This window comes from Agelaius phoeniceus, chromosome 4 (assembly GCF_051311805.1).
Source record: "Agelaius phoeniceus isolate bAgePho1 chromosome 4, bAgePho1.hap1, whole genome shotgun sequence".
NCBI lineage: Eukaryota > Metazoa > Chordata > Aves > Passeriformes > Icteridae > Agelaius > Agelaius phoeniceus.
In genome coordinates this window covers 32,687,078-32,702,325 of record NC_135268.1, presented here as the reverse complement: position 1 = coordinate 32,702,325, position 15,248 = coordinate 32,687,078, and the positions used below count along the sequence as shown (strand labels likewise).

Genomic DNA, 15,248 nt, shown 5'->3' with positions numbered 1-15,248 from the left:
GGCTACATACCTGCTTTCCAGTGCAACAAGACTGTACTAAATTAAACCACATATATTTATGTTTTATATGTGTTTTTTACACATAACTATATATAATATATATGTTTTATTTATGTTTTTTTAATATATATGTTTATTTATAAACACCAGTCACTCAGTATCATTTTACTCTAAGGGAAACCTAAAGGGTTAGTAGAACCCCCTGAGGAAGCTAAAACAAGAACCTGAGTTACCCTCACTGACAAGGATGGGCTGGAACAGTTCTCTGTTCAGAAAGCTCTCCAGTGTTTAAAAGTTTATTAAATTAAACATATTGAAACAAATGGAAACCTGTTAGGCTTTACTAATTAACAGGAAATGTCAAAATTAAGTGCAGTAATTACTTGAAATGTTGTGATTGTTTATTTGCCTATTTCAAATGACTTTTAAGGAAACAATAAGTTCAAGTGAAAGGCAGATTGCCTTCTGAGAGGAATCCCACTTTAAATGCCAGTGACTTCATTCAAGATGCAGAAAGAAGACACAAGGGTTTCATGAGAAAATGATAGACATTTTTTCCTTCAATTTCTAACTAGCATTTGAAATAATATAATGAAAAAGATATTAAAAAATGTACTTCAAATCTTCAAAAGAACTGAAGAGTTGTACATGTAGCTTCTGAAGAGATTTACATTGGATGCTTCCATCTTTTTCAAGTCTCTTAAATACTTGAGACTCTCTCTAAAATAGTTCTATCACTAGAGCCATAGGCAGAGATCCTTCTAAGGTGTCATGCATTTGAATTCTTAAAAAGAGATGATTTGGAGCTATTTCCCAAAAAATGACTTCAATCATAGTAGTATTAAAATATGATTCCACTGTATTGACTGACAATATTTAACATTTCTACTGCTAAAATGGTTCAACATAGACAGTTATGAAAGCATTTACATATTATCTTGTATGTCTCTTAATAGTTGAGCACAGAGAGTAGCATGGAGAATACAGATGAGAATAACATGAAACAGAACCTGTGAGCTTGAGTTGTCAGTAGGTGTTATGAAATCACCTCTCTGTCATTGAGAACCTCAAATCCTTTGGTTTTCCATTTTACAGGTACTGACTGATTTGCAGCGTCACCAAGTGATTTTGGGAAGCACGTAAGGTAAATAGACTGGACAGTATACACAGAAAAAGAAAAAAGAAGTGTATGTCTAATACTAAAAACCTTTTCATAAAGAGGTTATCAAGAAAAAGAAAAGTGTACAAAAGTTTTGACCCTGCACAAAGCACCCTAACTCTAATGAGTTTTTTGCACCATTTATAGAAACCTCAGAAAAATTAAGCACAGCAGGGATCTCTGTTGTCAATAGTTACAAGACTAGGATACTACACAGTAGCAGTAATACCATGAGCATTGTTACAGCAAAATACCACCTGGTATTTTCCCCTGTTTCTCCATAAATTACATTTATACACCAGAGCTGCTCTAATAATCTATTCACAAAAGGTGGAAACACTAAGCAGATGTGGGTCAAAATGAATTGTTTATATGGCATGTCTATGTTTCAGACAGGCAAATTAGAGTTTAGTAGAAGTAGAAAAACACAGCATAAGAAAAAATCACAAACAGAACAAACAAGCAAACAAAGCCAAGGCTTTACTATCAACCAGAACATATAAGCTGTGTATCTAGAAAAAAGGTACAAGATTCAGTTCTTGGAATCATAACTTGGAGATCTCAAAATAGCAGATATTGCTTAGAAAATCTTCTGACCACAAGATACATGCCACTAAAGATACATGCCACTAAACAAGACAAAGCTTTTATGAAGGAGTGAAAAAGGAAATTGTAAATTTTTAATTCCTCACCTGGATATGCATTTTATAAAGTCAAAAGCTGAAATTCACATTTGTAAGCCATACCTCCATTCCCATTATCAACAACTGCAGTATTAGTAAGGGTTTCATTTCTTTTTTTAAAAAAGCAGTGTTCTGTAGCTGCTGCATTACTCACACCAACAGAACTAGTTCTGTTAAATTTACCTAGAAAAAAACAGACCGGGGATAAATACTTGGCTGACTATCAGAAGACCTAAGTTTCAGTCATCAGTGTGACAAAATGGTGGTGGTTAGGCAAGGTCACTTGGATTATTTTTTATTCTCTTCAAATATTAAAACTGTCTGATGGTTATCTCTCTGAATAAAGAGTCAAATATATGAAAGAGCCTAAAAATACAAACCAAAAATGACATAAAGTTACAAATTATTACAAATTGTTTCAAATATTACAAATGCCATAAAGTAAACTTAAGACACTACAGACATAGGGTTTTTCCTGCACAATTAAATCATTTACAAATCAATTCTTCCCTATAAACATAACAAGGTCTTTGAATATCATCCAAACTAAGTGATGGGTAAGTGAAGTTTTCAACTGCTGCAGTGCCCACTTAGGCAAAATAAATTCTCCTTCTCTACCCCCTCAGAATCTTGTGAGGTTTTTTTCTCCTTTCACAGTTTTCCCATTTCTCTCTAGACACTGTAAGGCATTATAGCTAAAGTTTTAGAAAGGGGAAGTCTCTCTAGATAACAGGGAATTGCTTCTGCTAGAAGTGGCATTCATTCCCCCAACCCACTCTCTGTTAAATTGGATCAGCAACCTCGTGAAATTTCACCTTAAAAGGACAATTAATCCTTTGACCCAATACAGTTGAGTCCTTAATCCATACCATATCACTTCAGGAACTCAACCACATTGAACCATTCAATGAACTGTGATCTTAGTCTTTCTTCATTATAACTCCTTTTCAGTTAATTTACAGTGAAATATTTGGACAGATTGTTACAATTATCTGCCTTCTAGTATCGGGAGATTTTTCTGCTTCTCTTTGAATGACTCCTTATATTCATAGTTATTTACACTGCAAATTTTACCTGCATTTTACCTTTGTCTTTAAATTTATTTTTTTTATATTCTGCCTATAATTTTAACAAAATCACTTGCTTTTATTTTTACACTGGTTTTAGTTTCAATTCTAAGAATGAATTCTTCATTTAGTAAGCTATGTAAATTCAAGCTAAGTTCTAAATATCCTGACTCACATATTTCTGGCATTTTTGTTTAACATTAACTCTCAAGCAGCAGCAAGTAAAAGTAAATTTACTCCAGAATAAAATTAGTATATTCCTAGCAGTGTCAGAAACCAAAACATTTTACTGGGACTAGAACAAAAAAAAAAAAACCAAACAAAAACAAACCAAAAAAAACCCCACAAAACCAAAAAAAAAACCAAACCAAACCAAAAATAACCCAAACCAAAACCAAAAAACCCAACAAAACAAAAGAACAAGAACAACAAAAAAAAAAACACACATAAAAAAAACCAAAACCAAAACCAAACAAAAAAAAAAAAAACCTACCAAAGTAAAAAGTAAAAGAATAAATAATTTCATCATGTCTTAGCCCACATATGGATGTCTTGCATTAATGATGCACTAATTTATTTATCACAACACTATTGAGACTCCTGGCCATTTCACCTCACTCGAATGAATGTGACAATTCCTGCATTTGTCTCAGCCTTGGAGGTTTCTTGCTTCACTTCCTTTTCAGTGGTAGCCATAAGACAAGGGAGTATAAATAATAAAGTTGTATTCTTTACAGACACATCTCTGAGCTATTCTTGAATACTGAAGGACAAGTAACTTAGTTGTCCTGGCTCCTGTTGTTTTAGGAAGAGCTGTTGCTAAATCTTTTGATATGGGATAAGTCAGACCTGTTTAGTGAAGAACTACTGCCATCTACTTATCTTTTCTAATGTCAATTTAGCACTTTTCATGTTATTGAAATCACACTAAGCTGCACTGCACTGAAGACATTGATGGGGGATTTCTTGGTTTTTTTTTTCTTATATGATCTTGGCATGAAATTGTTATAATAGGTAAGTCTGTATTAATCCTTTCTGTGGATAATGCCAAGGCAGAGTGAGCAGCTCTAATAAATTCTATCACAGCAGCAATGCTTTTATACTATTAAGCATCTTGCTTCAGTGATTAGTGTCAAACCAGGTCTGTATTTCTCACTTCAATAAATAACTAAGGGAAAGACATAAGATAGAAACATAGAATAATTGATCATTTTCTCAGAGGAGAGAAGTAACCTTTGGAAAATTGAGAGGGTCTGTGTGGTTCAGCATACTTATTAATGAATAATCATTAATTGAATCACTAGAAATGAGAGTAAATATTATGTTCAAAAAGTAGCCAATGATAAAAAGTTATTCAAATTGGTCAAGACAAAATATATTGATTTTTAACAAGTAAGAAAACAAATTAAATTTTTAAATAGTATAAATCACTTTTAATGGTTATTGATAAGAAAGAATTTTCTGTTCTTATAACCAGAATGTAGTCACTTTCAATAAAACACAGTACAATTGGAACTTTACATTTCTGAATTTAGACTCAAGCTATCACTTTATTTTTCCATTTCAAACTTTACCTTTTAGGATGCAATGGTGTGGCCCTGTATACTAGGGAGTGCTTCAATTTTTTAGAGCTAATGGTGGCGATGATAGGATTGAGTATTTATAGACAACAAGGCAGAAATCCTGGTGGGAGTCTATTATAGACAATATATGACCTTTGGAAGAAGAGACAGACATCTTAGGAGGACTCCAAGTACCTTGTGAGGTCATGTAGGTAGAAAATTAGAAGGGGAAAACCCCTACTAGGACTTAATCTGGTTCCTGCCATAAAATACAATAAAAATGGTTCTATAAATACATTAGCAACAAAAGGAGGGCTAAGGAAAATCTCCATCCTTTATTGGATGCAGGGGGAAGCACAAAGGAAAGCTACTTAATGCCTTCTTTACCTCAGTTTTAATAGCAGAACCAATTTCTCTTTGCTAGCTACTGCTGCTAGACATGGCTTGACTTTCCCACAGCTTCAAAAAAAGCATGATGCAGAAGGATTGAGAAATTTAGACAAAGTGATAAAAACAGAAGGAAAAATGACTGTGATAAATCAGTATGTAGCAAAGCAAAATGGTGACTAAATCACATAACTAAGGCAAACCACTTGTGAAATTTTGGGATGGAAGAAAAGAAGCTATCACGTTCAGTGTATGTGTGTCACATTGCCTGAGTCAAAATGATTAATTGTAGGAATGCTGAAACTATGAGAATATAGTGTCTGGGAGAAAACTCTTTCCCTAGCTGTATATACTTCATTCATTCTCTTCTTTACTCCATTTGCTCTTCTGTCTCATGTCTGAGATGTATCAAGGCAGTAGAGAATCACTCATGGGCGAGGTCATGAGGAGCATTTGAAGACCAGGCACAAAAACAAGCACAGAGGAATGAGTTTTCTGGTGAACCACACAATCTAGAGCTAGTAAGAATACTCTGTTTACTAAAAAGATGTTCTGGAATCACTCCTTCCCAAAGCAGCAGACAGTTACAGTTTATGACCTAGATGTGCATATTACTCTGCTTGCAGTGACATTTATTTCCATCTGCTGTTTTATTATTCATTGCTTCAACTGTGTTATCATAAGTTGTTTGTGGACTATTAAGCAGGACAAAACTGGGTAAGAGAAGCACTATTACCTAGCTTAGCTGGGTTTATGAGGAGGTAACAGTGTGATTTGGACATTATATGCATGTTCAGATTCTAGTGTGCTGTTCTAAATACACACAGAAAAACAGGCATAGAGAAATCTCTTTATAGGTTTCAGAAGCAGGGGAGAAATCAATAAGTAGGAAATGACATCTGAAATGGCACATTCTCAGGACCTGCAATATCTGCTGTACAGATCCTGAAGTGTATTCTAAAATCAAGTAATGCTGCCTTCCTGTGCTATCTGTGAATAATTTGTGATATACATTGAACCTATTTATATATAAAGATCTTGTGGAGGAGAGAGAATTGTTTGTACTGAAGTATCTCAATATGTTTATTGCTGAAAACATACAGTATGCAATAGCAACAAAACTGGGAGGTACCTCTAAATAAAATAGTAGAGTAGCTGTATAATGAATTTGATTTTGGTATCAATGTTCTTTTATTCTATTATTATTTTGAATTACAGTGTATATATAGTCAGAAATGGGCATTTCAAAGTACACTTTTAGTAGTACTAGCTTATCTTTCATAAAAGCCACTGGCACAACCTTAACAATTTTTGTGGTAGTAGTACTATAACAACAGCTCTGAGATAAATCCTGTTTTCTGAACCACTCTCCCTTTTATTCCGCTTGTTAATAGTGCTTCTTTGTTTTCTCTTGGTTTATATTGAAGCACTCCCTGATTAAATATATTAACTTTATTTAGAAGTCTCACAGTTAATTTATCAAAGAAAATTACCCAGGAATCCTAGCAGATAGGAATTAAAGCACTTGTTTTGTCCTTAACTGTGCCTGAAGACAGAAATCAACTTGACAGATCTACAAGCAATCACTTCTCGAAGGTTTCCGAAGTGGAAAATCCAAACTTTATAGGCAATTTATTTCAGTTCTTTATTATCTTCACCCTTAGCAAGTTTCCAATAATATGTAGTAGAAAACTTCCTTGCTGAAAACTGAACTGTATAATTCTTGCCTGATCTTACCTCACTATGATGAATAGTTCCCTTCAATTTTCCTGCTGCCTTTTTTCTCTTCTCTTTATATTACATAAACCCAGTTGACTTAGCTCTTCCTTCTAGGAACAACTCTAATAATTTCACTGAAATGTTTTCCCTTTTTAAGGTGTAGTCTATTGTTGCAGTATATTCTGTATCTCTGACCAGGTTGGACAGAGGTTATATGTCTCATCAAATGAAATTCACCTATCTCTAATTTTGAGGAATTGATTCTAAAATACTGTGCATACAATGGGTCTACCCATGCTCAAAGTAATCCTACACATTCCCAGTGACTGAATGGCACTGATAAAACTATAAAGTAAAATCCTCTCTCTTACATCAAAACTGAGACATCACATGGTTCAGTAAGAAATTCCAATTACAGAGGTTCACATATCAATATATTGATGATTGTCACCTTGATCTGCAGTTTACATGTACACTTCTGATTCTCAAAGTAATTAGAAGTGCAAATACTATCAGTCTGACATCTATATTTAAGTAGCTACAAATAGTTCTAAGTGTCCTACTATTAAATATGTAAAAAACAGAAATAGAAGGGAATATTTAGCTCTGCATGCTGATAGGCTCCTCTTCTGTTACTACAGAAATCACAGTGGTCCTCAAAATAGGCAAGCTACTTCACCCTCCAGTCAGATAATATTTAAAATTTTGTTTGGTTTTTGCTAGTTGGATAACAGAAACTCAACTTTCAAACAAAATTAAGTTCATATGTTCTCTAAAGTATCTGAAATACAGAATAAATTTGCACATATAACAATGACAATTTCTAAAAAGGGAAAAAATGAATGGCATCTGAATGGTAAGAGTTTTTAAATTTAATTTACTGGTTTAAACTAGTTGGAGAAAAGATATTTTATTTCACCACAAACTCATAATTTTGGAATTTCTCCCTGATATATTTTTCAAGTTTGTATCAATCTATCTGTTTTAGAACAGGAAATTTTTGTACTTAGTCATTAAAATAACCCATCCCTAAGAGATCACCGCTAATTTGGGGCAAAATCTTGTAGAAATACCTGGTTGGAATTCTGAAGCTGAAATGTAAGTGTCCTCTGTCTTTGGATGGATCAAACTTCAGATTTCCTTCCACCATGGCAGAGGGATTCAGATTCAATGTTATTTGATATAATTCTAAACCATATAATCAACTTACCCAAAATATTTACCAGATGATACATAAAGTTCTTTAAAAACTCCTAAAAGAATATTGCATCCAATTAGAACCAATAGTTAATGAACTACACATTTATTCAATTGTAAGGGATTAAAAACGTAATTCTTTTAGTTATTGATTGCTAACAGAAAAGCAATTTATGAAATTTCTTTTCAAAATTAAGAGTTAGTTTTGACTGGGGAAGGATATTTTACATCCTGAGTAAGATAGAGATTTGATGTATTCTGGTTCATTTTTTTCATTAAAAGAAAGATGAATATGCTAATGAGTCTAGTGGCAAGCAAGCAATAGACGATTGCTCAATCATGATATATGAAGAACAGGATAAAGATTGATGTTTGCAGAGAATTACCAACATATATAAATCAATATAAACCAAATGCACTCCTAATCACTGATAAAATATTTAAGATCCCCACATTCATTCAGCTCTTCTAAGCATTTATTTTCTAAGATAGCAGCAAGAGCTAATTAAAATGCTTTGGGTTTATTTTCTTCTTTTTTGTTTTTGTACCAGTCCTGCAAACAGAGGTATCTACACCATTCTTACATGGCCCATCTCTTTCAAGTTTTACAAATATTTAGCAGCAAATAAAGATTACAAAACTCTATTCTCACTGCTTTCTCCTCTTTATGACAGGCAAATTAAAAGCCAGAAACAGGTTTTTTAATGACTTCTAAAGGGCTCTGTTTGATCATATCTGCTCCTAATGCTGTCTCTCAGTGGCAAAAGTACCTCTGCCTTCAGTAAGGGCAGCACTAGGTCAATCTTGAGCTCCTGGGCAAATTTCAGTCTGTCATACCAAGCAAACTGGATGTAAGCAGCAGGCAGGCAGAGTGCTTCTGAATTTTATATAGGAAAATGGCCTGAGTTATTCTTATGTATGGGATAAGCTCAATGCCTTAAACAGGCACCATCTTCATTAGTGCCTTTTGCAGATAGAAAGAAACAAAAGAAAAATTTCATTAAAAGATTATTTTTCCAAGGCTGGAATTTTGGATATTTTTGTTTATGTTTTATATTTAATCCACTCAGGATGAAATAAAATTGGTAGTTGTTAAAAATTCAACCAAAAATATATTCTAATTTATTGAGGCTATTCAAATCTGCGGACAAATATCTCAAACTCATCCTGATACTGTAAGCTCAGATATCTGGTCTCACAATATGCTTGTTAGGCAGTCACATCCTAAAATACAAACCTTACTCTGGACTGCACAACCTTTTTATTTATTTTAGACACAGAAGAGAGAGTTTTATTTGGCTTGGACTGCTCATTCTGTCATTTAGCCCTTGCCTTTACAGCCAATTTCAATCTACAAAGCCTTACTGCCAACCAATCATGAGGTGAAGCTGATTGAAATTCCATACAGCCACCACTAGTGAGAAACAGCAAGTGGAGGAAAAAAGCTGATCAGTAAGAAATATTGAAACATTTCAAGGAGAACTGTTTTTCTAGAAATGACACCACAGATGTGAGCACACTATTAAAAAAGCAAAGCTATTAATTGATAAAGATGGTTTTGCCTTTTGGAGAGTTGCTGGTTTTTCACTACATCATTTCATGCATGAGGAAAAATCAGAGTGAAAGAAATTGCTAAAGACACTAATTAAATATTGTCAAGCCTTAGACAGAAATTTTTTAAAAGCTATCTCAGGACATAGCTAGCATAATTCAGACAAAAACCAAGGGATTAGAATTCTTTAAGATGAAGAATGTTAAAGACAACAAAATAATACAACAAAAATCAACAAAAAAACCCCAATAAAAATCCGCCAGATGTAGAACTTAAGAGAATAGGAGTTGGATATTTACACTTACCTTATACCACACATTTAATATTCTACATTTTAAAGTATATTTATAATAGCAAAAAGTGCTTATTCTGGTGCTAAAAAAAATCTTTGGATTGTTGAAATTATTTAGTCCTCAATCCTAGCATTTATAAGTAACCTATGTATGCTTACAGCTTATAAAATACGTTCCAGTATGCTTTTTTCCTAAAGTAAAATACAATTGAGCAGGAAGGAAAGAAGCATTACATAAACCAGCTAATATAACAGCTAAAGATTATAACTTATATGGGCAACAAAAGGTTTGTTTTGATAAATTTTTGAAAGGGAGTAGAAGTAGCAGGAATATGTGAGCCTTCAAATTCCAGTTGCTATAGCAACTGGTGGTATTTTTAGCCATCATAACAACTTTAACAATTGTAGAGAATATCAGTGCTTCTCTCTTCAAATATCAGTGCTGATCTTTCCCTGTTTTTCCAAATAGAAGCCTGTATGTTGCTGCAGTGAAGGAAATTCTAAACAGTGTTTTCCACATATGAAATAACTTGCATGACATTTTGCCAGCTTTGGCTCAACTTGCAGGGAAAACATTAAAAAAAAGAGGGTCTAATCATTTGGCCTTTAAATACAATTATAGAAGAATTAGGATTGAGTCCTAGAACGTTATGGAACTCACTCCTTTTTGAACCAGTTAGGAATTTAATTTTTTTTTCTCCTTCTGTAGGTATTGGTAGTTACAATTTTTCCAATTCTATGTCCTTTTAGGACACATATGCCTCATTCCCTTTAGTTTCCTCCCTATTATATAGCTCACAATAATTTTCTAAGTCCAAATTTCTTTTACATGAAGAAGTCACTTAGAAGAAGGCAATTCAAACCATAAGCAAAAATTCCCCAATTATTTTCTTGCTATAGGTCACACAGGAGCCACTCTTCATTCTTAATGGAAAACCTTATAAAAGACAAGATGTGTTTTAGATTTTTTAAACTTCTTTCCTATTTCTATTCCTTCCAATGGGCCTGATTATGGCTGAAATCCTGACTCCAAACACCTACAGAGTAGAGCAAAACAGTTGCTTATAGCAGTCTATTACTTCTATATGTATAAAGTGTATGTAAGTTATGGCTTTTGATTAAGGGTACAATTTATCTGTCCTTAACCAGATGCACACAACCCAGGAGTCACAGCCATGACAGCATAAGAGTAGAATTCAACCAGTCTTGATGCCAGCAATAAAAATCCCAGAAACGCACTGTAATAATGTAGAAGCTATAATTTCTTTCTTCCATAAATCCCAACTTATACCCAAGGCAATCATCATGAGCAGGGTATGTTTATACACTACCTAAATCTTAACCACAGTTTAAAACAAAAGGGAGCAAAAGCTAGGTCCTGCTTTACCTGTTGCATTTTCCTTTAAACATAAGCACACATTTAACCAAAATACATCCTCTGAAACACAGCTAGGCTGCCCCAGCTAAATTCCAAGAACACAAAGGACAGAGCTGAAGGGTACCCAGGACATGCAGGGGCTTGATGTAAGAACACTTGTTGCAGTGGAAATAACAAGAATCAATAGGTGTGTCTTGCATAACTTTATGTTGGCCTGTAATTCTTCTGCAGATGATGTCACAAAAAAAAAGTGCATTATAAGACTTGTATATATTCACTATGACCACAGAAAATTATAAGGTGAAACTGTGTATGAAATATGATTTCTTTTCTTATATATATATATATGTATTTTGGTTTTATAGATCTAAAATGGTATTGACCTAAAAACCAATATATAATTTACATCCAATTTTAAAAACAGCCACAGATATTTATCTTCTGAAATAATCTGAATAAATCATAGAGGCTTTTGTCCCCAATTAAAATGAGCTATTAAACACTCTTGGGATGTATATTAACAAAATTCCAGGACAAACCAAAGGCAACAAAGGGTGACTATACTTTGAATGCCATACATGTGCCCTCACAATTCTCAATTATTTTTATTTTTAAGCCTTCTCAGTAAGCAAAGCCCAGCCCAATTATGCAGATAATGCATAACCCAGACTGAGGTTATGCATTAGCCTCCTGTTGCATGTGGTCATATTACCTAAGAGACACTGAATAGGGGTTTAGAGTCTTTGGTATCTAGCAGTTTATTTTTATATGGGTGCATGGACTGCAACCCAGCCTGCAGCCAGCAATTTCTTGCAGTATCTGTTCAGCAGCCAAAGTGAATTCTCATCATCCACAACCAATAACCCATTATGCCTAAATTGCCTGGGTCTCACGGTGCTGCCAAGCACAGCAATCTGTTCTGTTTCTGTTTCTTGCAGAAACCCAGGAGTAAACCCCACCAAAGACAGCCAGATTATCCACATGTGCAAGATCCATCCCTTGGCTGGGACTCCAATCCCTTGGCTGGTCAAGCCCTTTGCAGCAGGAGGTCACCAGGCCCATCATCGTTCACTTTTAAGCAAAAGCTGCATTTGCCTTTCAAATGCATGGCAAACGTAGCTCTGCTATTACTTTTTGCCAACACAAAACTGTGTTTCCTGACTTTTCACATAGATTAGACTGAACTTTTTAAAAAAGTTATTTTTGACACAAGAGAGTACAGCAAGAAGAGGCTATTGAGAAATATATTCAAAGACCCAGCCAAACTAATCTGTGAAGCTCAGTGAACAACATCATACAATAATTATTTACCAAACTTAAAATGAATTCACTTTGTCCCTGGATGAATCTCCTGTGTTTATTTTTTTAAACAAAATGCTCTTCAAGTTTTATCGTTAGGACACAATATCTAAATTTTGAAGAACACCTTAGGGCTTTTTTTTTGTTCTGCCTCCTGCACTGAGCACACTCCATCTTCTTCACAATAAGTACTGCTTCTTGGATGAATTCTCACATTTGGAAGCAAACCAACCCAGATGGATCTGTCTACGTGAATAAGGTAGGTTTGGCAGCAAGATACTTGCACATAGTGGTAAATCAGTGAGGGAAGACACCACATTATCAAATGTGGTCCAATAAACCAAAAAATAATCTGACCTGAGATTTTTTAGCAAGATAGCTATACATACAAATATACTTATTTTCAGCAAAATTATTTTTAAATTTATCTGTTCACAAATTAAATCATAAATCAGTCTAATTTTAACAGTTTTGTTGTCATAAAACAAGAAACAGTACAAAACAGTACAAAATTCTATAATTATTTGTTCCTGAGTTATGGGGAGGTTGCTGACTTTTTTCTTTTGTTAATATATAAAGGCCTTTTTGATGTCATCAGGTAAATAGAGAGCAGGAGTATCACATGATTTAGGTAAGAAGTCAGAACTACCAAGCATAATAAGGATGGCAAATAGTCAATATTTAATTTGCACAGCAAGTTCTTTGCAGTCACATTCATATGAAGAAAGAAAATTCTTTTCCAAAAATATATATTCAGTAGATTTTTTCTGTAAGGGCATTGGAGAGAGTAGTAATTCACATTTTTAAAGAAAAAATATATCTCAACTGCAAATTTATCATATTTTCTATTTTTCAAAATATCTACCCACATTACTTTCATTTTGGTTGTGGCTTTCCTTTTTTAAGTAGCACAACTGCTTTCACAGACCAGAAACCTTATGTTCCAGGGCCAGTTTGTGCCCAAATAATGTAACTTCAAAATTTAACTCAAAGGCCAGTATCAATGGTTTTGTGACAGAGGACAAATAACAGTTCATGTCAATACTACCTTGAAAAAGAGATTTTTAAAATCCTAAAGTCAGGACATGGGCTCTAGCTTCAGGCATTTCTTCTTTTCCATATGTTTGGAAACTGTGTTTATACAAATGTTTATAGAGATAAGCATGCTAAATAGATGCCAATCACAGAGAATCAAAGATGAAACACTACAACGATTTGCATATGCCTTAGCTTGTACAAAGACACAATAAAATTGTCCCTAGTAAGTCTGACAGTGGGTTGTGAGACCTGAGGCTACCAGTCAGAGTATCTCCATTTCTTTCCAGAGGGGGTTGATTTGGGAGGAATATAAACCATCCCAGGCAAATATAAAATGCATCTCTTCAAGGAAACATAACATCACAGCACAAAACATTCTGCTTTTATGTCTTATCTTTTTAGCTCAGTCATATTTAAAGATCTCTTCAAGACAGATTAGAAAAACAGATATAGCAGAAAGGATTTTAAACCCAAGAAAATAATCATTAACATTAAAAAGAAGAAAAATCTATAAATGTAAATGTTTCAAAACAAAACTCTATGAATAAACAAAATCCCATATTTCCATGATTGCCCCACTTTTTTTTTTTTTTTAAAGAGAACAAATAAAATTCTATCTGTTACAGAAAAAAAAAATATTCAAAGCTGATTGCCAAACTGGCATTTATCAGAACAGCATGAATCAAAGCAGCTTGTTTTGTCTTGCTTTCACTGAATTTTGGTTAAGAGTTTATTTTTTTCTTAGTTGTCATGGAAATATATACAGAACAAATTAAAGCAGATAAAGCACTTCTGATAAAAAAAATTAAGTTGTTCCTACTTGGGCTGTGTTGATTAATACTTTCTGAGATACTTAGGAGACTGTGCTATTCATATATCATTTGATACTAATTTGAAAGTGCATTTTATGACACTAAGGCTTTATTCAGTCAATTGTCAAGCTACTATGGAAATTTTTATTAGTTTTCCAGAATTCAACAAGGTATTTTACATTTTTAGCATTTTTCAGCATTTGCAATGACAGTAAAAGAGGAAAAAAAGGAGGGACAAAAAGAAACAGAGAAAGACTAGAAGGAAGAAAGAAGTATAAGCTCGCTGTTTCTATTTATAGATTTTAGTATCTTTGTATTTTAATAATATTCCTTTCTCTGCTACACCAATCTCTACAGAAGAATGTTACAGACATCTTTCATGAAAAATCCTTTCTTAGGATTTTTCCTTGTGAGAAGCTGCAGTTTCAGCAACCAAAAGTAAACAATGGTTATCTGCTGCTGTGGAATGCAACAGGTAGACCTGTGATTGGTCTCCTGTGGATGTTTGGATTTACTGACCACTCATGGCAGAGCTGGCTCTTGCTCTGTCTGAGACACAGATCTTTGTTATTCATTCTTTTCTATTCTTAGCTTAGCTAGCTTCTGAAGAAACCTTTTCCTTTCTATTTCTTTTTAGTATAGTCTTAATGTAACATATATCATAAAATAATAAATCAAGCCTTCTGATCATAGAGTCAACATTCTCGTCTCTTCTTCATCCTGAAAACCCTTGTGACCATGGTCACAGAAGAATAGCAGTAAAAGCTTGAACTCACCCCATCTTTGGCAGTTCTTGGTGTATTTCAGTACTGTCCTCTGGTGGAATCAGCTAACACCTTTCATGTGGTATGATAAACTGGATGTTGGCAATTAAGGGAATATTCTGGAAAATACTCTGGAAAATGTCACAGCTTGGAGCAGCTGCAGCCTGACAAAAGGTAAAGGTGGCACAAGGATGCCATGACGTGGCCTACATGGTTGGGATAAGAAGGGACTCACCTGCATCCGGATATGAACTGTCCCAGCTGAATGGCAACTTCAGGCTCTTAATTCTGGCATACGGCATGCGACACCCATGAGGTGGATATTGTAATAGCAGATAT

The 15,248-nt window shown here is 34.1% G+C and overlaps 1 protein-coding gene across 3 annotated transcripts in view; it reads right to left on the bottom strand.

The window, feature by feature from the left end:
• LOC143693955 (uncharacterized) overlaps positions 1-15,248 on the bottom strand; it is a 183,785-nt gene that overhangs the window by 92,348 nt on the left and 76,189 nt on the right. The window contains exons 1-3 of one of the 3 annotated variants that reach the window (XR_013182072.1): positions 9,632-9,872; positions 1,852-2,025; positions 1,011-1,153 (exon numbers count right to left, since the gene is read on the bottom strand). The exons of 1 other annotated variant lie outside the window; for it this stretch is intronic. The gene's annotated coding sequence lies outside the window, so the exon portion shown is untranslated. Of the gene's footprint in view, positions 1-1,010; positions 1,154-1,851; positions 2,026-9,631; positions 9,873-15,248 lie in introns of those variants that run through there. One more of the 3 variants, XM_077177238.1, reaches the window with a different exon arrangement.